A 23058-nucleotide genomic window follows, 5' to 3' on the forward strand; every position below is an offset into this window, starting at 1 on the left:
ACCTCTTAATATTCTACTTGCGACTTGAACACTGAAGTGATTTTTGAAGAGGATTAACGTTTTCCACCATTTCCCCAAATGAGCTAGAGCTCATTCAGTGGTTTTAGAAAAGCAACAGGTTTAAAATAAACCAAAGGCAGTAGGTTTTAATATAGAAAGTATTTATACTGTATAACTCAGTGTTCCAAGACATCAGGGAGGCCATAAGTATAGACAGATTTTCAGAGGGAACACAGCTGTGGTAATTATTGAGGATGATGGGATATAAATTTGCCTCAGAAAGTTCCTGAGCCTCTGATCTCGGGAAACTGGGCAAGCATTACATGTAAAAGACATACTTTTTCCTAAGCAGCCTCTGCCAGCCGTGGTCAGAGAAAGACTATGGAACTCACCAGATTTTTGGCCAGTACTTTAGACAGTTTTCAAGTTATTTCTTTTGTAGCTGCGAATCTGGAAGAATTAAAACAAACAGTTCAAGTTAATGGAAATGGAGAGGCAATCTTCTTAGCTAAGCAACATGGAATAAAACTTCTAGAAGTGTGTTAGACAATTGAAATACATTAGTAATATATTAAAAAGGTACACAGGCACTTGAAAGCCAAGAGCTAAGTAAGTCCTTTGCTCTATTGCTTTGTATCAAGGTTGCAGCAATTAAAGAATGGGACCTGCTTACAGGTAAAGGCTGCAGGACTTCCACAAGGGAGAAAGCCATTGCACTGTGACCTTTCCTTTTGTTCATGAGGAAGTGAGAAGCTGGAGTCCTGACTGAATAACTGATGGCATTGCCCACAGTGTGCCTAAGGTAACTGGGGACTGAGTCAACATAGCATTTTCTTTCATCAGGCCCCACCACCTGTGGGCTCACCAAACCTCAGTTATAGCAGTTGTCTGTGGTGGGAACGCAAATGGAAATACAGCAGCTGTGGCATAAAATACCCTTGAAGAGAGAGGAGTTCATTCTAGAACAAAGTGCTTCTTTGTTCAAAGTTCAAGCTAGGATAACTTTAACCTCTTTGGTTGTGTGGGTATTCAAAGCTCATAGAGAGAAAAGAGTATCTAAATAAAAATATTTTTAATGCAAGAAAAGTGAATGCCGAGCATGCATCTGTACAATGAAATTTCCTCAGAAGAGAAATTCCCCCAAAGTCAAAACACCCTATGACTTCTCATGTTCTGCTGAATAAGATCCCATTTATTTCTGCAGTCTAGATTTCCTGGCATTAAGTGTTATCTGTGTGTCAGCAGAGAAGTCACTGGAGATGTTGCAGAATAACAAAGTATGAATGATGATAAGCATCTTCCATTTCAGCAGAAAAACATCAGTGCAATCCAGAGGCCAAGTGGAAATAACAAGAGGGTTTTGAAACAAGCACCAGGTGATAGTTGCAGCTAACCCTCCCAATCTCTGGTGTCATCCAATTCACCACAGGCTGGTAATGCAGATAGTGGAGAATCAGGTAAAATGCAGTGCACTAGATATGATAGTACAATGAATAGTCAGAGTTCCTCTGGCAACTCCACGGCCATTATACAGGTCTTAGTTTTAAACTTTGCATAACTTGCTTAAAAAGGTTCTTCTCAGGCCAAGACTTTCCTTGATCCAAAGACTTATATTATGTGAAATATGTGAGCTAGGACCTACATCCATATGAAAGTAACATTTTCTCACACAAGGGCCCTCATCTAGCTCTCACCAGATCAGTGAAAACTGAAGCAGGCCCTAAGCCACCAAGCAGACTTTGTACGCTTGTGTTAAGACTTAGGGAAAATGCGTTGTCTTCCTCTACAAAGCTTCCTCTTACAAAGCTTCCCTGCAGCTTGGAGCAGGGAACAAGGACATGGTGCTGGTAGGGCAACAGCAGAGAAACTGCAAGCAGGGCAGGCTCGTTTCATCCTAGCAATTCTACCTGACGTGTTCTATGGTTTTCTTTTCAACAGCATGAGTTCCTGCATAGAAAAACTCAGGAGACCAACACCTGCACATAGAAGTTCAGCTCTTAGGAGAGCTCGATAACTTTCTGAGGTGACCATCTGGCTCACTGACCATGGAGTGACCATCAGGTGACTAGACTGCTGTTTCAAATGCCTCAGTCAAGTGTTTGTAAGTAGATGAGATGAATCTGGACATACGCAGGCAGGCTTTCATGATGCTTACAGATCAGAATGAAATATAAAAATCAGTAGTAAAGTAAATGGATTGTAGTAAAAGCACATAGGCTTTGCAGAAATCTCTTCTCGGGCAGCTTGTTTGACAGCGCTTCTATTTCAAAGAATGCATGGAATGCATGGAGCTCTGCCTGGGGACAGGTGAGGGGCTAGCTGAGGACTTATGGATCAGGATTTGTGGGCAGACCAACATCTGTGGCACTGTAGTGGCTGTCTGCTGTAGACTGCCTGATCACGAAGAAGTAGACAAGGCTGTCTTCAGACAATTGGAAGAAGCTCCATGCTTGCAGGCCCTGGTCCTTTTGGGCAACTTGACCACCCTGACATCTGCTGGAGGGACAACACAGCAAGGCAAAAGCAATTGAGGAGGTTTCTGGAGTGCATTGATGACAACTTCCTAACATAGATGATTGAGAAGCCGATGAGGAGAAGCACTCTGCTGGACCTCATGCTTACAAACAAGGAGGAACTGGTCAGAGATGCACAAGTCGGGAGCAGCCTTGGCTGCAGTGACACTGAGATAGTGGAGTTCAGGATTCTGTGAGGAGGGAGCAGGGCAAAGAGCAGGATCACAACACTGGACTTAGGAGAGAAGATTTTGGCCGGTTCATGGACCTGCTTGGAAGAATCCATTGGAATATGGCCTTGGAGGAAAGAGGGGTCCAAGAGAGCTGGTTGATATTCAGGGATCACCTCCTCCAAGCTCAAGAACAGTTGATCCCAGCAAACAGCAAATCAAACATGGGCAGCAGGAAGCCTGCATGGCTGAACAAGGAGCTCCATGTAAAAAGGAAGTGTACAAGAGGTAGAAGCAGGAACTAATAACCCAAAAGGAATATGCAGACACTGTCTGAGCATGGAGGGATCAAGTGAGGAGAGCTGAGGCCCACCTGGAGTTGAAACTGGCGAGGGATGTGAAGGGCACAAAATGGGCTTCCGCAGGGACATTAGCAACAAAAGGAAGGCTAGGGAAAGTATGGGCCCACTGTTAAATGGGGCAGGGGCTCTAATGACAAAGGGCATGGAAAAGGCTGAGGTACTGAATGCCTTATTCACCCCTGTCTTTACTGGTAAAACCTGCCTTCAGGAATTCCAGGGTCCTGAGACCAGAGGGGAAGTCTGGAGCAATGAAGACTTTCCTGGGTGGAGGAGGATCAGGTTATGGAACACTTAATCAAACTGGACATACACAAGTCCATGGGCCCTGATGGGATGTATCCACAAGTGCTGAGGAAGCTGGCTGATGTCATTGCAAGGCCACTCTTAATCATCCTTGAAAGGCCATGGCAACTGGGAGAGGTTCCTAAGGACTGGAAGAGAGTAAATGTCACCCCTGTCTTTAAGAAGGACAAGAAGGAAGATCTGGGGAATGACAGGCTGGTTAGCCTCACCTCAGTGGCTGGGGAGGTAATGGAGCAACTATTCCTGGATACTGTTTCCAGACACATGAAGGACAGGAAGGTGATTGGGAGTAGTCAGCATGGATTTACAAAGGGGAATTCATGCTTAACCAACCTGATACCCTTTATGATGAGATGACTGGCTGAGTAGACAAGGTGAGAGTGGTGGGTGTTGTTTACCTTGACTTTGGTAAGGCTTTCAACACTTTCTCATATAACATCCTCACAGACAAGCTGATGAAGTATGGGCTAGGTAGGTGGTCAGTGAGGTGGACTGAAAACTGTCCAAACTGCTGGGCTCAGAGGATTGTGATCAGTGGCACAAAATCCAGCTGAGGGCCAGTCACTAGTGGTGTCCCCTAGGGGCCAGTATGGGCTCCAATACTGTTTATCATCTTCATTAATGACCTGGAAAATGGGACCAAATGCTACTTGTTCCCTCAGCATGTTTGTGGATAATACAAAACTGGGAGGAGTGGCTGATACACCAGAAGGCTGTGCTGCCATTCATGGGGATCTCGACAGGCTGGACAAATGGACAGGGAGGAACTTCATGAAGTTCAGCAAAGGGAAGTACAAAGTCCTGCACCTGGGCAGGAATAACCCCAAGCATCATTGAAAGCTTGGGGCTGACCTGCTGGAAAGCAGCTTTGCAGGAAAAGACCTGGTAGTTCTGGTGGACAAGTTGAACACAGGCCAGCAATGGGCCCTTGTGGCTCAGAAGGTCAGCGGTATCCTGGGGAGCATCAGGAAGAGTGTTACCAGCAGGTCAAGGGACGTGATCCTTCCCCTCTACTCAGCCCTGGTGAGGCTGCATCTGGAGTGTTGGGTCCAGTGTGAGGCTCCGCAGCACAACGGAGACATGGACCTGCTGGAGCAAGTCCAGCAAGGGCTACAAAGATGATTAAGGGATTGGAGCTCCTCTAGTATGAGGAGAGGCTGAGAGAGCTGGAACTGTTAGCCTGCAGAAGAGAAGGCTCAGGGGGATCTTATCAATGTGTATAAATATCTGAAGGGAGATTACAAAGAAGATGGAGCCAGACTCTTCTCAGTGGTGCCCAGTGACAGGACAAGAGGCACTGGACACAAACTGAAACATGAGAAATTCTGTCTGAACATAAGAAAACACTTCTTCACTGTGAGGTGGCTGAACACTGGACCAGGTTGCCCAGAGAGGCTGTGGACTCTCCATCCTTGGAGATATTAAAAACCTGACTGGACATGGTCCTGGGCAACCTGCTGGAGGTGACCCTGCTTGAGGTGTGTGTGTGGGGGGGGGGTTGGACAAGATGAAATCCAAAGGTCTCTTCTAACCCCAGCTATTCTGTGATTCAAAGCATATTCCCAGCCCATTCATTCCTACTGTATGTTTCCACCTGCTTGGTTTGTTCAGCTTAAAATAAAGAAAAAAAAGAGAGAAGCAAGAAATAATGTTAGCAGCACAGTAGATACTCTGCTGGGGTAAGTCCAGTAAGAATCATGTTTGCAGTTTTCCCAAAGCCAAAGTAATCTCTATTTGGGCAGTTAGGGCGAATGATATCTCTGCCAAATGCTTCTGTTTTTTTAAAATATTTGAAGAGACTGGATTCCAAAGAAATGAAATTGAATTGCATCTGCACCTGGAGTACATACACATGTGCTGGGGGCAGCAGTCAAACTGTGCGGAGTGTCTGCACATTAGGAAGGGTTTGGACATGGCTGCTAGAGTGTTGCATATCAGGCACATGGATATAAAGGAATAAGAAAGGAGTCCTTTCTTCTGTTTATGAGGGCAACAGAGGATCTGTAGCCTGAAATCACTGGTGTTTCTCAAGGCATTTTTTTGGCAGTAGTTATGAAACCTGCAGTGTTTCAGCAGTGTTTATTTCCTGGCAAGAGGCTGCTGATGAACTACACCCAGCAGAAATGGTTATGTTTTGTGAGATGTTTCTCCTTTTTCTGGACTGATGCTGAAGTGGGCTTAATACCATATGTGTTGTCAGTCCAAGTGTTCCCACTGATGTGAACAAAATATTTACAAGAGTAGGGGTAAGCGGAGATCGGAGCCTATTTTATATATATGAGGAAGACTGCAAATCAGAGAAGGAAAACAGGAATTTGGGAGGGATGAGAATTTATAAAAGCATACAGGAATGGCAAGAACACAGTCACATGTCAAAGATTGTGCCTGCCTCTTCCCTCGCCACAAACTTGACATCATGTCATTAAGGAATAGCTCTATCTGTTTTAGCAAAGATTGAAAAAAAGCCTTTAGAGGTTTGATGATAATGCATGCAGATTAACATCTTATTAAACACCTAGAGAGTTCACTAGAGTCAGACCTCTTTATAGACATTTCTATGCCATCCTAAAGAATTTTGGAGGAGAGGTGCCACAGACCTGCATGACCCAAAACTTCCATAGCAAAAGTATCCATATGGTATCTTCTAGTGTTTTCCTCAATGGTTTCCTTTTTTTCCTTTTTTCTATTCCTTTTCTATATTTTTCCAGTCCCTCAGGCTCAGAGGTGAAGGACCATCTCTTCCTGTCACATCTCTTAAAGAGTTCTTTAGTCCCTTTTGTCATTATCTATTCCAATCAGGGACAAAACCAGGTATCTGCTCCCATCTCCATGGGTTACATCACCAGGGTGGAAACCTCTAAATCCTTGCTATGGTCTCTATTGTGTAGACCAAACAATATTCTGCACTATGGTCTCTGAAATTACCTCATATAAAAGGAGGAGCTCTGTCCTGAGAGTCAGGGTTGTAGGTTCACCCCTTACAAACTTTTTCTTTATTCAGTTTGTTTGGCAAAAGAGCCAACACAAGGACTGTTTCTGGCTACAGTCCAAAAGCACAAGACAGCACGCAGAGGGACTTTTTGTTTTCCCAAAATGTCTGCTGAAGGTACGGGCAATCCCTGAGCAAGGCGATTTCATCACTAGTTAATTGCTGTTATTAATCTCTGTTAAGGTCAGCATTTCCAAAGAGATCAATCAGTGAAAAATTTCTGCTGACTTCAAAGAGAACAGAGTGCTAAACTCTTGAAAAGCTTGACCTAAACTGGGAGATTAAATGCTCAAATTAGCAATTTGATATCTTTTCTGAAAAGCTAATTTCAATAAGATGACACTATTGCTCCAGAAGAGACCTCACTTGTGACAGAACATACATTTGTGTACAGATGTACATGTGTATGCTCTACATTCCTCATCTACATCCTACAAAACAGGAACAGCTCCAGTGAGACGGTGCAGTCCAGGCTGAATAAGGCAGTAGCTGGGGGGCAATGGGACTGTGTTCTTATACCAAGAAGGCCATCAAAGATGCAGGATAAGCTTGGGGAGGAGGGGGAGAGAACCAAGAGAAAGAAAAAGTATTCTGGAAAGCATCTCAGAGAAGTTTCAAAGACAATTAGGAACAGAAGATCAAACAGAAATTGCTGTGGATTCCCCTGGGCTTTTTGCTGGAGAAAAAAGGGCTAAAACTGTACAATTTTTAGATGGGAGAAAGGTGTTGGGGAATCGCTTGAGGAACAGGGACACAGTCCTATGGAGATGCTTGTATAGGTGCTAGCTTGAGGAAAATTACAGAGGTTTTGAACTTTACTTGACCTTTAGTTACAGCACAGTGTAGGTAACAAACAGCACACCACTAACGGACAGGAGAAGTCCCTGGCAGTCGGCCAAGGGACTTGTCAGGAGGGCGTGTACAATTCTTATCCAATGGATGTGCGCCAAGTATGTAATCGAGAGTAGAATGAGCTATATAAACTGTGCTTGTTACCAATAAAGTTGAAGCTTGTTTATCACCCGTATTGGGTTGTCTCTTGCTTGCCTCGTCCGACCTACCCCAACAGAAAGGCCCAAGACTAAGCCTGTAGATTCTGAGGTGTAACATTGAGAAGGAGATTTCCTGCATGGTGTAGTCCATAGCTGGTAAGAGATCTGCTTTATTGTCTGCCCTGAGGGAGCCATGGACCTTGGACCCTGTGACACTGCCCTTTTCCCAGGATGTGTAGTGCCAGATCTTCTCATCAGGGTCTCTTGTGCAGGGTGTGGAGTACAGGTAGGGTGGGGGAAGGGGCCTTCTCTGCATCACGCCAGATATGAGCTAGAGCTGTGTTGGAGACTCACAAAGTCGCTAAGGCTGGAAGACGCCTCTGGAGGTCATCCAGTCCAATCCCACTGCTCAAGCAGGGTCACTTAGAGCAGGTTGCCCAGTACTGTGTCCAGATGGCTTTTGAATATCTCGAAGGACAGAGACTCTACAATCTCTCATGCAACCTGTTCCAGGGTTTGATATCCCTCACAGAAAAAAAGTTTTTTGTTATGTTTAAGTTGAATTTCCTGTCCATTTGAATAAAATGAGAGCTTCACTGCACTTATTTGTTGCTAAAGTCAAACAGGACCCTGGCTAGTGTAAAAGGCCAAGGTAATAATACCCGCCTATCAAATGACAAATTCTGTCTGAGATGGTATAGCAAAGGGAAAAGCCGTTATTCCTCAAGGGTGCATGCTCTCATGACAGGCTTGACAAATATAAATATTTGATAATAAATGAGCTGTCCATACCCACTCAATTGAATGCTATGTGGCACTTGTGAATTTAGTCATTTTCACCTGGTATTTAACGTTTTTCACCTTGTGGAAGATCTAATTTCACTGTGCTGTTGTGGAAACTGTAGTAGAAACAAAGCATATTCGTTATTGTACAATATCTGTTCTGCTGTAACATGGACATGGATCTCCAAATCGCAGGTAAATTACAAGATTTACAGTCTGAGATGAATTTTCAGTAGCCTGTGGATAACTAAGGTAGGATTAAGTCATTTTTCTGAGGCTGTAAATAGTGTCCTAGTGAATTAATTGTCTTTCATTACCACCTATTGATCAACATTTGATTTCTCAGAAATGAGTTTCACTTGACATCTTCATAAGTAGTACTTTTTTACACAAAAGGAGTTGAAGGTCTAGCTGTCATTTCTGGCACCAGATGTAAGGAAAGATTTAGGATTCCATTAGTAACAGTTTTTTTCCATATTCACCATTTGCCTTCTTAAACTTCCAGCATTATTGCTTGTGATTTGAGTTTTAGCTTTTTTTTTCCACTTGCTTTTTTGCTTTGTTAAATCTAATTTCTTAAACTGCAGTTCCGTATTTTCTGTGTTCTGGAGTTGAGTTAATTCAATTGCAATATTTTGACATTTTCTGGTTTTATTTCTTTTCAGACTGGATGAAACACTGGGTAATGTACTACTAGGACACAGTAGCGTGAGATGGCCCAGCTCATAAGCTATATGTTTTAAACCACTGAGACTGAATTTACTGGGTCTGAACAGCTTCTTTCTCACACCAAGGGGAAAATGTCAAGGTTTCTGTCAAGGGGAAAGAAGATGTATGGCTTTCCATGAAGTGATGAGTCCCTCCAGGGGTGAGACCCTCCAGAGTACAGATGTTGATATAAATCTTGTCCAAACTTCCTGCAAATTTCTAGTCTTAGAAATGGGACCTGAGATGTGATTAGGGACCAAGTTCCACTGCTGGCACTTCTTGCATTTTACCACAAACCTCACAAAGTTCATCTTCTGTCTTAACTTAAAATCTTAGCATTTATTTAAAATGCTTCAAAAGTCTCTAACTTCAGGGAGGGTGAAGAAAAATTGAAAACTGTGACCTGAAACACACACCTCCTGAAAGCTGGGGATCACAATGCAAATAAACTCCACAACAGAATAAATTAATATGTGCTGGTTTAGATTTCAGTTGTCGTATTATTTTGTCTCAGGCCTGATACATGATTTTTTTTCAATGACAAAGTTGTCAATAGCACTATCTCTTGCAGTGTTTCTAATATTTTTCCATATCAGAGGAGTCTGATTTTGGGATTGCATCCTGTTCCCATTTTAGACTTCCTATAGACCTGAATGGGCATTGAATCAAATCTGGAATACTTTTCTTTTACAGTCTAGAAATGGGGTGGGGAGAAAGGTCTAGACAGCTAAAGCATGTGGTAGCTGATCTCCCGTTGATATCAGTGGGAATTAAATGCTGACATATCAGGATCAATAGACACATAATTGAAGAAAAAAGCATACTTTCTCACAGTTTTAATTTTCTGTTGCTGAGCTATTCAGGGAACACATTAGTTTAATCAAGCTATTTTTCTCGTTCTTATAGTTCAGAGTTTTGCGAGCTCAGCTGGGACTGGCCTTGCTATGAAGAATGGGGGAGTGCTGCCTGGTCCCAGGGGAGCAGGAGCAGTTGTGCTGCCTTCAGTCTCCAGGGTGTCCAGAGAAGGCAAACAGTGTTCCTCAGCTGTCCTCACCTGTGACTGCAAGGTAACAAAGGCAGAACGCTTATTGCTTAAGATGTTCTTAAGGCACTCTTAAGAATGCATTTCTTGAAGTTTCATACAGTCTTGCTGCATCTGCACAAAGGATGAGAAGACTGCACATGCCCACTTGGTGAGTACACATAAGACCTTAGTGCAGCTTTTAATCCTTGATATCTTTGAACAACCCAACTATTACAAGAAAATGTGCTAATTAGATTTTGCATTTCTGCCTCAAGGTCTCTTGCTAGGGAATTAAGCTAAATAACTGAGCTAGAATAAAATCTGCTCAGTTCTGTTTAGAAACAGTAACAAGGGGTTGTGTTCAGTGAACAGATCTTCAGCTATGGGTAGAACCAGATCTTGTGAATGGTCTGGCCCTTTTCATCAGATAGCTGATGTTGCCATCCTTAAAGCGCTTCCAGGTTGGTCCTGGAAATGTGGTAGGTTCTGGTTTCGAATGGAGTTTTTTGCTAAGTTGGAGTCTATTCCACCTATTGTGCCTGTGGTACACAAGCTCTTCAATTCACCTCACAGACATCTGTGAGAATACTGTCATTGTCAAGCACTCTTTAGAGGCAACTGAGTGCAGCAGACATTGGGACTACATGTCCAAGCAGGAAAGAATAAATGAGCCATAAGGAAAATTCATTTGCAAGCTGTAACTGCTGTCAGTTATCATTGGGCTGAGAGCAGTACCTCCACATAAATGCTTCGCTGGTGAGAATAGCATAAGACAGAATGAAGGAAGGAGAACAAATCAGGCTGGCGTAAAGCTGTACCCTTTGGTCGTTTATAGAATTATTGTACGTGCTGTGCAATATCTTGCTACACTGCACTGAGCAATCATTTGCCCTTTGAATGTATTGAGTAATTGTCCGTGCTTTGTAATGCTGTTTGGGTAATTGCCTGCCTGTGCAATGGTTTATTGAACATCTGTCTTGTGATATTTTATTGAATAATTGCTTGACGGGTGTATTGTTTTACTGAATAGTTGGTTATTTTGCCTGGTGTTGCCTAGAACTATTTGTAGGTTTGAATGGGGCAAGCCTTTACAGGAGTGGGCTCTCTGGAGCCAGATCTCTACAAGTTTGTTCATTTCTTCATCCAGAGACTCTTTTATCCCATAGCAAACTTCACTGCCCTGCTGCTGGCACTACTGCTAGTATATTCTTCTTTGAGGGATGACTGTTTTGCGTGAGTCTTCACCCATTCACTTAAAGAAGCTGAGCCTGCTTTTTCTATGAACCTTCTGGAGTCACAAAGGAATTGCACTCATCAAGAAGCAGCTCATTATTATTCTATATTATTTTAGCATCTAGAGTCCTCACTTTTGGGGTCCAGTGCTTTACTGTGTAGGGCACTCACCACACATACGACAGACATATTTCCTGACTGGAACAAAGGGAAATTCAGAGCTATTTCTTTCATACCTCAGGTCTGTGGCAGGTAGCATGCAGTGCTGCCAAGACAGGGGTGTCATTCGTCACTTCCTATTAATTTAAGATACGATACATTTGAAATGGCAATATGCATTACAGGAAAGAAGTTTTTCAACTTTACTTTTAGAAAAAGAGCAGTCTTTTCTAAAATATGCTAACTACCACCCATGCAGCTGCATGTTGCTAAGTCCTTCTTGCTATTCTTTGTTACCCTCAGGGCTCTGGATAAAACTCAGCTTGATCCATTTATGTGTTATTTGCCTAGACAAATGCCCTGTTAAGTTTCAGTTGGATATATTCCTCTCCCTTGCTCCCTCTCTTTTCTGTTCCCTTTTAGTTAGTTGCAGTGATTCATTTCAGGGATAGCTCACCTCTAGTGATGATAAATACACAGAGATGCTTATATATTTCTGGCAAAATAAGGGCTGTAATAGGCAGCAGAGTACTAACGAGAAAATAGCTAACGATATATTTTGAGTGGTGATGAAGGGAAGCAGTCTGTCCACTGTCTGAGAAGTTCTATGCAGAAGTGTCCTCTGTTAGACCCATTGTGAAGCTGGAGTGCACGCTGCCTCAGATCTGAACTGATACATGGAACAGAAAGAACAGAGTTCCTACCTGATTTGGGGTTGTTGGTTATCCTCTACTCTCCAGGGAGAACAGCTGATGCTGTCTCTTGTGTAGATGGCTTAAGCAGGACCCATTTCACCTTCAAGAGTCTTGTAAAGAGCAATAGGTACGATGTAAGTATGCACTGTAAGTATTGCACTTGGCCCTAGCCTTGGTGGCATTGGAATATGATGCTGAAGGAGAGCTGGGGCAAGCATTCAAGGTTGGCTGGATAAGGCTCTACCTCTTTCTTTGTTCGAGGACAATCATAGTACGTGCTTGTCTGCGTCCTGCACTAATGGGAATGGAAGTAGCCATTAAACATAATTAAACAAACTCCTTTTGTGGCAGAAAGCAGCCAGAATACCTCTAGGAAAAGAAAAATCCTATCAGTATCTACACCTATAGCAGCCAGGTAACTTAAGGGAAACTGATATGCTATGAATGAGATACATTGGTTTATCCCGGGAACAGTGTAGCTAAATGCAAAAGTCAGTTCTTTTATGAACTGAAACAATTTCTTTCATCTTTAGTAGAATCAAGAAAACTAGCAGGAGTGCATGGACAGACAAGTCCAAAAGTTGCTAAAGGCCTGAAGGCAGAAAAGGGAGAAGATGCACAAGTTACATATGTTTCCTGGGAGACAGTGCCAGGCAATTCTGTCTTTCTTTCTAACCCGAAAAAACCTCCCCGATTAATGTTTTAAAAGTCCCACTGAAACACTATTGAATATTTTATCAGGTGAGGTGATTCTCTTTTATATTTTCCTGGTAAATATTTTATTTTGTTCACATGGATTCTGCAAGTGAGAGAGGTTCCTATATTTCTTCCCCATGTGTTATTGCTTGTATGAGCTGCCCCAGCTTTAGCTTTTGACAGTGGTGTGAAGGGGTAAATTCTCCAGTCTCTTGACAGCACCACTGAAGTGGGAGTTGGGAAACTCCGCCAGGCCACTGAGTCTTGTTCCTGCAAATATCAGCTTTAGAAACATCCCAGTTTATGGGATTTCAAACAATGCCCATGAAAGACTGCTGCCAATATCTCAGTCTAGTCCTTTATCCTGACCTTAACAGGAAAAGGAGAGAATTAATACAGTACCAGAATGTCCCCTGGCAAAATCCGTTAAGGTCTTTGCAGGTGAAATCCAACTTTTCTCCTGGAAAGTTTCAGTTAACTTCTATAAATTCTGCTTAATCCAAGATATTTAGAGTAAATCTGCAATGAGCCATTACTCAGGGGTATCTTGCAGTCTTTTTTTCCTGTGCCTGCCTGCCAGTTCTCACTTTGGGAAAGCTTTGATGCAGTCACTAGTTGCCATGTGGATGTTGCTTTGATCTTGACCACGCATATTCATGCAGCGCTTTATTTCTGTATTTTTACTTGCTTATGTTGATATTCTCCCTGATAACAGCTAGATGCATAAAATGGCATAAGCATTGCAATACTCAGTGTTTCAGTGTTAGATGTCTACTCTCTATGGGCATAAACAGACTCACAGACCCAAGTTAGTCCCCTCAGTGCTTCTATTATATGTAGGAGAGGTTAGGTGCAAAAAAAGGGCAGCCTGCCTGAGCTATTGGATGTGCTATCTGGCTCACCCATAGGTGAGAGGAGGATGGCTTAAGACTCACCCCTTTGGGCAAAGTAACTGCCATTCCCAGGCCCTAGTGGAGTACAGAAATCTGAGAGAGGTACTTAAGGCCGCTAGGCCGTATCCATCAGAGACTTCAGAATGGGATCCTAAACAGCCAGCCTGAGGGGCAGAAATGTGCATAATTGTCCTATCCCTCTCCCCTAAACATCTGTTCTGGCTTTAATGAGGAGCTCTCCAGCCATTCAGGATCTCTGAACCCTCTGCTATAGCTTGGTCCTTCAGCACTTACAGTACTCGTGCAGGAGAAGACCTAGCTGAATTTCATGGGATTCAAGCCCATATTTCTCATCATCTGGGCTCTGTCTTGCCCAGATGACCCTTGGCACATGTTCAGCCCTTTGTGCCTAGTCTGTGCCCTCCTACTGAAAAAAAGAAAAATAAAGAAAACCAACTCAACCCCCTGAAGATTTACTCAACCAACAGACAAAGGACTTCTGGTCTAAGACTACCTCCCTGTTTTTTCTAGTAGCTACTTCTTGTTAAAAGACTGCTAGAGGTAGGGACTCCATTCCCTTCATTCTGCTATAGATCAATGTTCCCTCTTGTGTTCTGCCTGACCACCTTATTCTCCTGAAAGGTGGGTTTGAATCCCCTCAGGCAGGAGAAGGAACTGAGACTGTCTCTCTCTCAGGCTGAGTGGGAGATTATAGGCTCTTCCAAAAGGGAATGCTTCTGCATCTTCCTTCCCCTCCATTTTTTAACAGAAAGTGGCAGCTGCCACTGTGTTGTACAAAGGTCTCACCTAGCAGTGTGCACTGAACACGCTCTGAGCATGTTAACCTGTCAGACTCAACAGGGTATTTAGGCAGAAAAACATTCAGTTTCTTCCCCTAGAAGACTAGGCACAGGCATGACTAGGTTCAGGCATGACACTGCCAAGGTGTTCCCACACCTGGGCAGAAGCAAGTTGGTCGGTGCCTGTGATATGAGCTTCAAGTGGAGCTCCTGCGCTGAGAGGCTTTGGGGGCCACCAGGTGGGAGAGGGCACTGCAGCTATGCGGTAGGAACGGATCTAATGCTAAAGCTCAGGTGGGATTTGGGGTTGTATTTTACAAGTGGCAAGACAGTATACAGTGGAGGTTTAGCGAGAAGTGGCTCAGAAGCAGAGCTTGGTGAGAAATGGCTCAGCAATGTTTATATCCTTAGTTTAGGAAATTAAAAATATTTTGTAATTATGAAGTACAAACTAAAGTTTTAGTGTAAAAAGATGAAGGAAAACAATGAAGATAAATTTACTGATACTCCTGAAGCTAATATGAAGTGCTGAAATATTCTATTCCTTTGAGATCTCAGAACTGTAATACAAAACTGTACAGAAAGGGGCTAGTAGAAAATAGAGCCATAATATTCCCTACACAGCTACTGTTTAAAAAGCTAATTAAAAAATGTGAGTGAAATGCAAGTCCCTTTGTCAGTATGAAAATAGATGGAAATATATTCAATGCATTTATGGCATAGGAAAGGTTTTATTTAATGTTATCTGGTCTTGGCCTTTAGATGAAATTTGCATTTCGTTTTCCAGTGCGTCTGTGAATGCTCTACTTCCTGTTCAAAAGCCTTTTTAAATCCTGAAGCATGCACGCGTTATTGAAATATTGACCATTTTATACTGCTGCTAAGAACTTTTTATGACTTTATAAAGTTAACTATTGTTCTGAAGTGAAATTTTGAATTTTGTATCCAGTGGAATTACACTGGGAATAGACTTGTTCAAAACTGAGACAATCCTATGCTATAATCTATCTGGGGAGAGTGTGTGTGCTCCTTCAGGAAGGTCCGTCATTATGTCCTGGGCTTTCCTGAGTTCATGTCAAGACATAGCCTAAAAAAAAAAAAAAAAATCTACCCCAGATTTTATATGTTGGGTACAGATTAGACTATGATAGGATGCTTGACGTTTTATTTTGTGATCCCTGTGCTGCTGAGATGTATTAAATAGTATCAGTCACTTATTCAAGACTCACATAAGAGAGAGAACTGAGGTTCTTGTTTTAGGTAGGTGGCCCAGACTTTCTGGGAAGTTATAGTCCATACCAAGAAAAAAACCTTGCCACCACACTCTGCTCCACACTGTCAGTTTTCCCAGTGGTCCGAGGGGACTAGCTTCTCACACAAGGTGCAAACCCTGACCTTTCATTTCAAATGCTAATGAAGGAATGAACAGCTTGCCCAATTCTAGCATCATTTTTTTCCAGATCACACATGTAAATTGTCTCACCTCAGCTCACTTGGTTGGGCTGGTATGTGATTGTTGACTTTGTACGGTTAACTAGCTGGCTAGTATTTTTGCACTTGGTATTTCACCTGTGTACCACATGCCTTCATGCAAATGGGTGAGACTGAGCAACCACTCCATGCCAGAATGAACCCAGAGAAGCGATAAAGGTCAGAAACACCCTGCTACCTGTCAGAGAACACTGTTTACAAAATAGCTACTCCATGTCTTAATGCCTTCTTCATAGGACTCCTATAAAACTTCTTCAAAGATGAGCCTAAGCTGAAATTTGTAACTCCCATAGATACTAAAACTCATAGACTTAGTAGTGATATTGGCTTTATGTCACATTGCAGTTCCCCATGCTGTGAATGTCAGTGCGCAACTCCATGTTTCACAAGGAGTAGTTCATTCCTTCATTCCTTCGTTTGTAATTTCTTCTTATTTTTTTACTCTGTCTCTCTCTCACTCTATCTTCTGTAGAGTTTAATAAACTTATTGACATCTTCACTTTAATGCCACCTTCTCATTTCACTGGTCTAACAAACATACTCAAGTTAAACTCAGAACAGTCATTCTCTTATTTAGCATGAAAACCAGCAAACTCTGCTTCAGATCTGAAGAAAGGCTTGCATTCCTTAAGCTTTTCTGCTTTTCCCCAATCTTATCAGTAGCAATGTCTTTTAATAAAAGATACTGACTGATTTATTAATCATTGGTTTTAGAAAGTGAGACGGCACGATCAGGACATCACAATGAGATTAGGTAGTGCATCTGCTCACACACAAAGTTAGCATTCTTTATAACTTGGTAGTCTCGGGTCTTTTAGTTTTCCTGCATTTTTGGAGCTATTCACACATTCATCTAGGATAGCCTCCTGAACACGTGTAGACACATGCAGGTGAACACACTACATGGTAATCATAGCATGCCTGTTCCATGCTCCTCCTCTTCATTTTTATGCCAAAGCCAGAGCAAATCAGAAGAAAGCTCAAACCCCTGAAAACCAGTGGCTGAATTATCTCCCAGCGGAAATAACAATGCATCATTCTGCAGCAGTCGTTTCAAGAGCTGTATGACACATTTATTAAAGCATTTTGAAATATCTTTTTCTATTCATCTGTGACCAAGATACATTACTCAGTTAAATAATGATCCTCAGTCCTCTTCAGAATTAGCAATTTGATAACCAGCATCATCAGTGCAATGAGGTTAGAGGACGGCTGTGTTAGACAACAGACTGCATCATCTACATTACGCTTGGGTTCACTCGCAGCTCATGAGAGGAAGAGAGGTGTTCTCTGTGTGGAGGCCTCAGTTCAGAATCCATCAGAAATTAAAATGAAAAGTTGCATAAAAATGTCAGAAATGAAATATTGTGCTGATAAGCTCAACTGAGTAGTGTCCAGAGAATTGCATAATGACTAATGCAGGTCAAGGAACAAGGGGAAAGAATCTCTATTTAATAAATGTAATCTGTGATTACACACTATTGATAGCCCTAATTGAATAACTTACTCAATACATATTCCTAGGACTCATCAGATTTATTTTCGCAAGAACGCATAAGCAGTATAGAGCTTATATATAAAGTCCCGCAAAGCTATTTACAAAATGTATTACTTGTCAGGGTAGTCATATTTGCTGAATAATGCAAGCATAATAATTTAACTATCCTGAGCAGGAAAAAGCAATTCAGTTGAAAAAGTTGTGCCATGTTTTTAAAGACATAGGAATATGCAGGCTTGTCACTAGTGTCACTAACAAAAGCCGCTTGGCAGAGAAGTCGTATTTAAATTGCAGTGGTTAAGGCTGCCCCTGTGCCGTTCCAAGACTGTCCCATGAAAGGACGACATAATGCAGTGCTTGCTACAGGACAAGGCCTAAGTTGCTTTTTCATGTGGGAAATTGTTTTCCACTCTGTCTTTAACTTGGAATAACTATACAGAACCTGACCACAGGAGGTATTAAAACAGTCAGCGTTGCCATAACCAGCAATCAGATGTCCCCCTGAGGGGGTAGGATTCACAGAGCTGAGTTAGGTGTTGCAATTCTCCATCAGTTGAATGGGGAAGATGCAGGTGGCTTGGGGTAGGCTTCATAAGACATGGCACACAGGTGGGCTGGGATAGCCATATTAACTAATCAGAAAAAAAATGAGAAGATGTGTCATATGGTGGGGACATCTGCTTTTTACATTAATGTCCCCCCAACTAGTTAGAGCCCTTGCCCAGGAGGTGAGGAAGATGGGTTCCCACCTTGCTTTGGCCAGAGAGGTTTGCCCACACATTTTCTGGTCCTGGGAAACACCTGATCTAACTGGCTGTGAGATGCTCCATCCTGCCTGTTGGCACAGGGCTAACAGGGTCAAAGGCAGAGGCCTCAGCTGGGTGGGTGAAGACCTGGGGGTGACCTTGAGTTATTTCTGGATTATATCCTATGGCTGTCTCATACATAAACAGACCAGGGAGCAGGGACTGATGCCAAGACATGTCCCTTCTAGTAGACATTTCATTGCTCCAACTGTGTTTACTGCTTTGCCCCAATCTAGTATATAAGAACCTGATATGGAATGGCTGCTCAACGCTATCTCCCATTTAATGTTTTTCATTTCAGTTGAATCAGCCTCATTTTGAGACTGACTTTCACCAGACAGTCCCTCTTGTAGTAGGTGCAGCCCTAATGAACTCCCTAAAATCTTTACATGGCACCAGTCTGAAAGTGATTTCTATCTTCCTCATCTTCTAAAGTTTTTGTCCGTCTTCTGAAAAAAACCCCACAGCCTTCCCCAAGCCCCTGATCCCTTCATCATGCCACTTCACTTTTGATTGTTCCAGTGGAGCATCTTCTATACCAGGATGAAAGATTAACAGGCATTAGCTCCACTCTTCCCTACATGTTTCACGTCCCTTCCCCTGACAGGCAGCATTGCATCCTGCACTTTGGGTTCTCCAGCAATCGGCCTGTCAATTCTTCCTTTTCTGGTGTGAATCCCTGCTCTTCTTCCATCTGCTCTGCCTTCTGCTCCCTTTCACAGTTGTCTCTATATTATCCCTGTCTCTGCTTAGCCTCCTCTCCTCCGCTATCTCTTCTTTTTGCTATCAAGCTTCTTTCAGCTGCCACGTCGGGGTTAATGTGCCTAGCACATCTTCTGCATCCTCTCTCTTATCACTGCCCTATCTTGGATCTCTATGGCTTAGCTTCTTCTCCTTGTGGCTTTTGTGCTACAGAAAAAAAACAAAACCAAACAACCTCCCGTGAAAATTCCTACTTGCAGTTGTCCATTCACTGCCTGCCTTCTGTTGAGCTTCAGCACATTGCTACCACTGACATAATTTTTTTTCTTGTTGCAGCTGACTGCACACTTGCTTGACTCTGCACATCTTGTCTCTCTGACGTGTCACCCTGCCCACAGACACTACAGGTTGTGTAACATCAAACATAAATTAGGAGAGGGAAAGGGGTTGTTGCTTCAATATCTACTGTTCCTTTTTCTGCTGTTTGATGCATGAGAAAATAACACATCCGAAGAACAATGTGCTGTTGGTGTTGGTTGCCAATCTGGAAAAACTACTCATGTTAATGAACTGCTGCTGTATTGGGAAAGTAGCAATGTTATCATTGGATGAAACTGTGCTAAGGTTTGTGGAGATATTTGGCTGGATTAGAACTAGGCCCTGTTGTAGCTGGGAAGAAATTAAGAAGTTAAGAAATTAAGAGTGAAAAAAAAACCAAGCAAACCCCCCAAAACTGCTCAGCACTGACACATGTTCTCCTTTTAAAGCTCAGAAGAGCTTTTCTAGTCATAGCACTATTTCACACGACACAGTGGCCCAGTACTAGCACTTAATTCCCCAAAGGGAATGGAGATTAGTTTATAACTAACAGGCATATGCATCCTTCCAAAAAATAGTGAACTATGATACCCATTTCTGACAATATGGAACGTGTTCACAGGCTCAGTGTTCTTAGCAGAGCTAAAAAAAATTTCAGTATATGTACAGGAAAAGGCAAGATACTACTAAAAAATGCACCTCATTCTCTCTACATTCAATTGCCCCCCTTTTAGAGTCACTGCAGAATAGACACCTGGCTAGTGACTCATTTTCAGGGGGAAGTGTGCGTAGTGTATCTAACATTATCTTCAGGAAAGGCTGAGTGAATCAATCATATCAATTATTTTTTGCTCGCTCACTCTCTCACTCTTCTCAGTCTTCCTCTCCCTCAGGAATCTGGCTGCTACACACACTTTACAATTGTATGGATGTTTTTCTAATGCCAACAATGTATATAGTCTGTATGTTTGTCATTGCTGATCCATGCAGTGTAGCAGAGCATCACTTACAGAGGGGAAAATCACAGCAGTAATAAAAAGCTGATTTCATTTTCTTCACACTTTCTCTTTATTAGTTTATTTTTCTCTTCCTCTGTTTCACTCCTTCCCATTTCTTTTTACACTGATGCAAAGTGTTCATACAAGAATACTTCACAGACAAAAAGAAACCCTGTTATGGCCACCACAGACAGTTTTTTCTCGACTGCCTCAGTTTTTCATTCTAATTGGACCATTCTTTGGTGTGCCTGGCTTTTTGCCCTTCCTTCAGTTATCTTTCTTGCTCCCTGCACTCTTGGCAGACTCCTTTCCCAGCAGCACATTCTAGAGCCTGTAGCAACATAAAGGTCCTTGAGATGGATGTAATTGTGCCCCATAAAAAGCAATATGAGAAACTGGGCCTGCATTCAGCATCTAAGATTGGCCAAGAAGTGACCAAGGGAGAGTTACAGAAGAAGATGGCTGTTATCTGTTGCTCTGACTGCTAGAAGGAAAGTGGGAAATGTGACTTCTGGACCCTGCAACCTCTTGTCTGGAGTAAGAAAGAGCAAAGCCAGCCAAGGTGGCATGCAGATCAGAATGGTGGATGTCCTACAGGAGACCTGGGCTTTCCATACCAATCTCACACTGGGGAGAAACTGTGCTGTGCCTGCACTTGAAGGCAGTCTATTGCCAGTCAGGATGGCTGTTAATCAAGAAACCTGTTGTCCTTTCGCTGGCAATGACATTGAAGTAAATTCCTGCTTCTTCACATGCTGTCTTATTTTCATGATTTTGGAATGAGTATGTAGTAAAATATATTCACCTGTGTACAGGAAAGCTCACCATGAAAAATGCAGTTAAGGCATTGCCTGCATATCATGTGATACAGACATAGTGTCAAGGATGGGTATCTTTTTCATTTTCATGTTGCACTGGAGTCTAAATGTCATGCTTTTGTCTGCATTACTAATAAGGACTACAAAGCTAAACAGAACGATGAGTCTCTGTGAGAAAGTCCATTTTTGCTGCAACCTGTGAACATCTGCAGTAAAACGATGAAGCAAGATACAAACCAAATATTAGTGTTACCACACTGTCAAAGGAGTGGATTTATGCAGGCAGTCCATTATAGGAGAATGGTGGGCTTATTCTTTAAGCTCTGAAAAACAGATTCAGGGTTGCCCGTGAACAAAGCCGCCTTGCGTCTCTGCTCTACCTCACTGAATTCATATCCCTGATTTTGGGGGAAACCCTCAATAGACAGCCTCCTTCTTTCCAGCCATAGCAAGTATGTGGCAACATCTGGGCCTAGCTCTGCGGCAGATGGCAGCTAATGCCTGGCTGGAGGGAGCCCAGGGAGCGGAGGCTGCTGGCAGCACGACCAGACCCGTGTTTGTGCTGGCAGCAGTCATGGAGCCATTTGCCGGTGCCTAGTGTCTCTGGCTGATTCCCAACATATATGTGGCAGCAGTTCATCCTCGTATGTCAGCCAAGCCCATTTTAATGAGGCTTCCCTGCTCTCACCTACCTTTACCTGCTCTACATTTGCTTTGAAGAACCTGTGTGATTGCTGCTGTAAGCATTAATTTTAAAAGGCCTCCTTAAAAGCCCATGGCTAGTGGGAGCCACAATTACTGCTTTGAAAATGTATTACGAAAGGGAGTGCAGCACTGGGCAACCACTTAGGTCAGTCTAACAAGGTGCAGCCTTTTAAATACTTCTGATACACACTGGGTAGGTTGCCATGCTTAACCTATTAATATTAGGCTATTAGGTAAGAATTAATAGAAGTAAGCAAGTATATTAATAGCCTTAGCAATTTTAAGGCATGGGATAGCCAGTCCCCTCTTTCTTTACTCTGCAATTGGCAGGGCTGTGTAATTCAGCCCCAGATTGTTGCTGGAGACCCTCTGCACCATATGTACATATAAATTATCCTTTCTTGGTGTCCTGTCGAGGTAGAGAAATAGTGGGGGATTCGGCTGTGTAGTTTGAATTTTGAATCATGTATCATCTTGATTTGACCAGTTGACGTATAGGGTTGAAATGGCTGGTGACTGCACCTGAAATTCCAGGTTCCCCAGTGGCGTTGCAGTTGCTGCTTCTCGTTGCTGAATTTGGAACATCCCCTTCTTTGCACTTGTGTATGCTTAGGTCCTGGTGGGGACTGAGATCTAAAGCAGCTGAAGTTCATTGCCAAGGGTTACCTCTTACTAAGCAAACCACAAATGATGTGTCAAAACCTTTTAAATCACTAATTTCAAGGAGAGAGGGATCATCACTAAAGTAGCTCCAGCTAATAGAACTTGTCAGTTAAAACTGTCCAAACCATGCCAGGTCTTACTTGAAAATATGCTTTATTATTATTCCTGAAAAAAAAATGTCTGAAATAGCTAGGATATATAAAAACAAATTAAAAAATGTCCCATGTGAAATCTCAGAGAAGGCAGGACCTTGCTCCACAAATCTCAGCAAAACTGTTCTGTTGGCTGTGGAGCCTCCACAAACTGTTACAAAGGAACCTTTTTGAATCTTAATTGATAATGGCTTTCTCATATCCTGGCATCCAGAAAGGAATTGTTCTCTCATATCCAAATGAGATGTTTCCTGAGGAGTCAAAGCACACTGTGAAAGAAATGGCAGTTAGAGAGTGAAGCCCATAATGGCAATAGCTCCATGTGTACATTAGTCTTGCAGCTGCAGAGAGAAGTTGTTTACTCATTACATTTTAACATCTGACCATACATTACTGCTACCATAATCTTTTTAACAAAGTTTTTAAACAAAACTTTATTTGCTGTAAATTGCTTTAGTTCCATAGGTTTGTGTGGAGCAGCACTGATTTATACATGCAAAAGTGTTTATATATCATTGTCACTACCCTTGTCTCATTTCACAGTCAGAAGGGATGTAACAGAGGTTGTCTTTTGTAAATCTGCCTGG

General features: G+C 42.6%; 1 long non-coding RNA gene across 1 annotated transcript in view; it reads left to right on the top strand.

The window, feature by feature from the left end:
- The first annotated feature begins 7354 nt into the window (after window positions 1-7354).
- Window positions 7355-23058, top strand: part of LOC112979667 (uncharacterized) — a 34187-nt gene continuing 18483 nt past the window's right edge. Inside the window, exons 1-3 of the long non-coding RNA XR_003258242.2 lie at window positions 7355-7485; window positions 8778-8980; window positions 9727-9887. This is a non-coding gene — a long non-coding RNA (uncharacterized LOC112979667). The remainder of the gene's footprint in view (window positions 7486-8777; window positions 8981-9726; window positions 9888-23058) is intronic.

Source organism: Dromaius novaehollandiae, chromosome 2 (assembly GCF_036370855.1).
Source record: "Dromaius novaehollandiae isolate bDroNov1 chromosome 2, bDroNov1.hap1, whole genome shotgun sequence".
NCBI classification, from domain to species: domain Eukaryota; kingdom Metazoa; phylum Chordata; class Aves; order Casuariiformes; family Dromaiidae; genus Dromaius; species Dromaius novaehollandiae.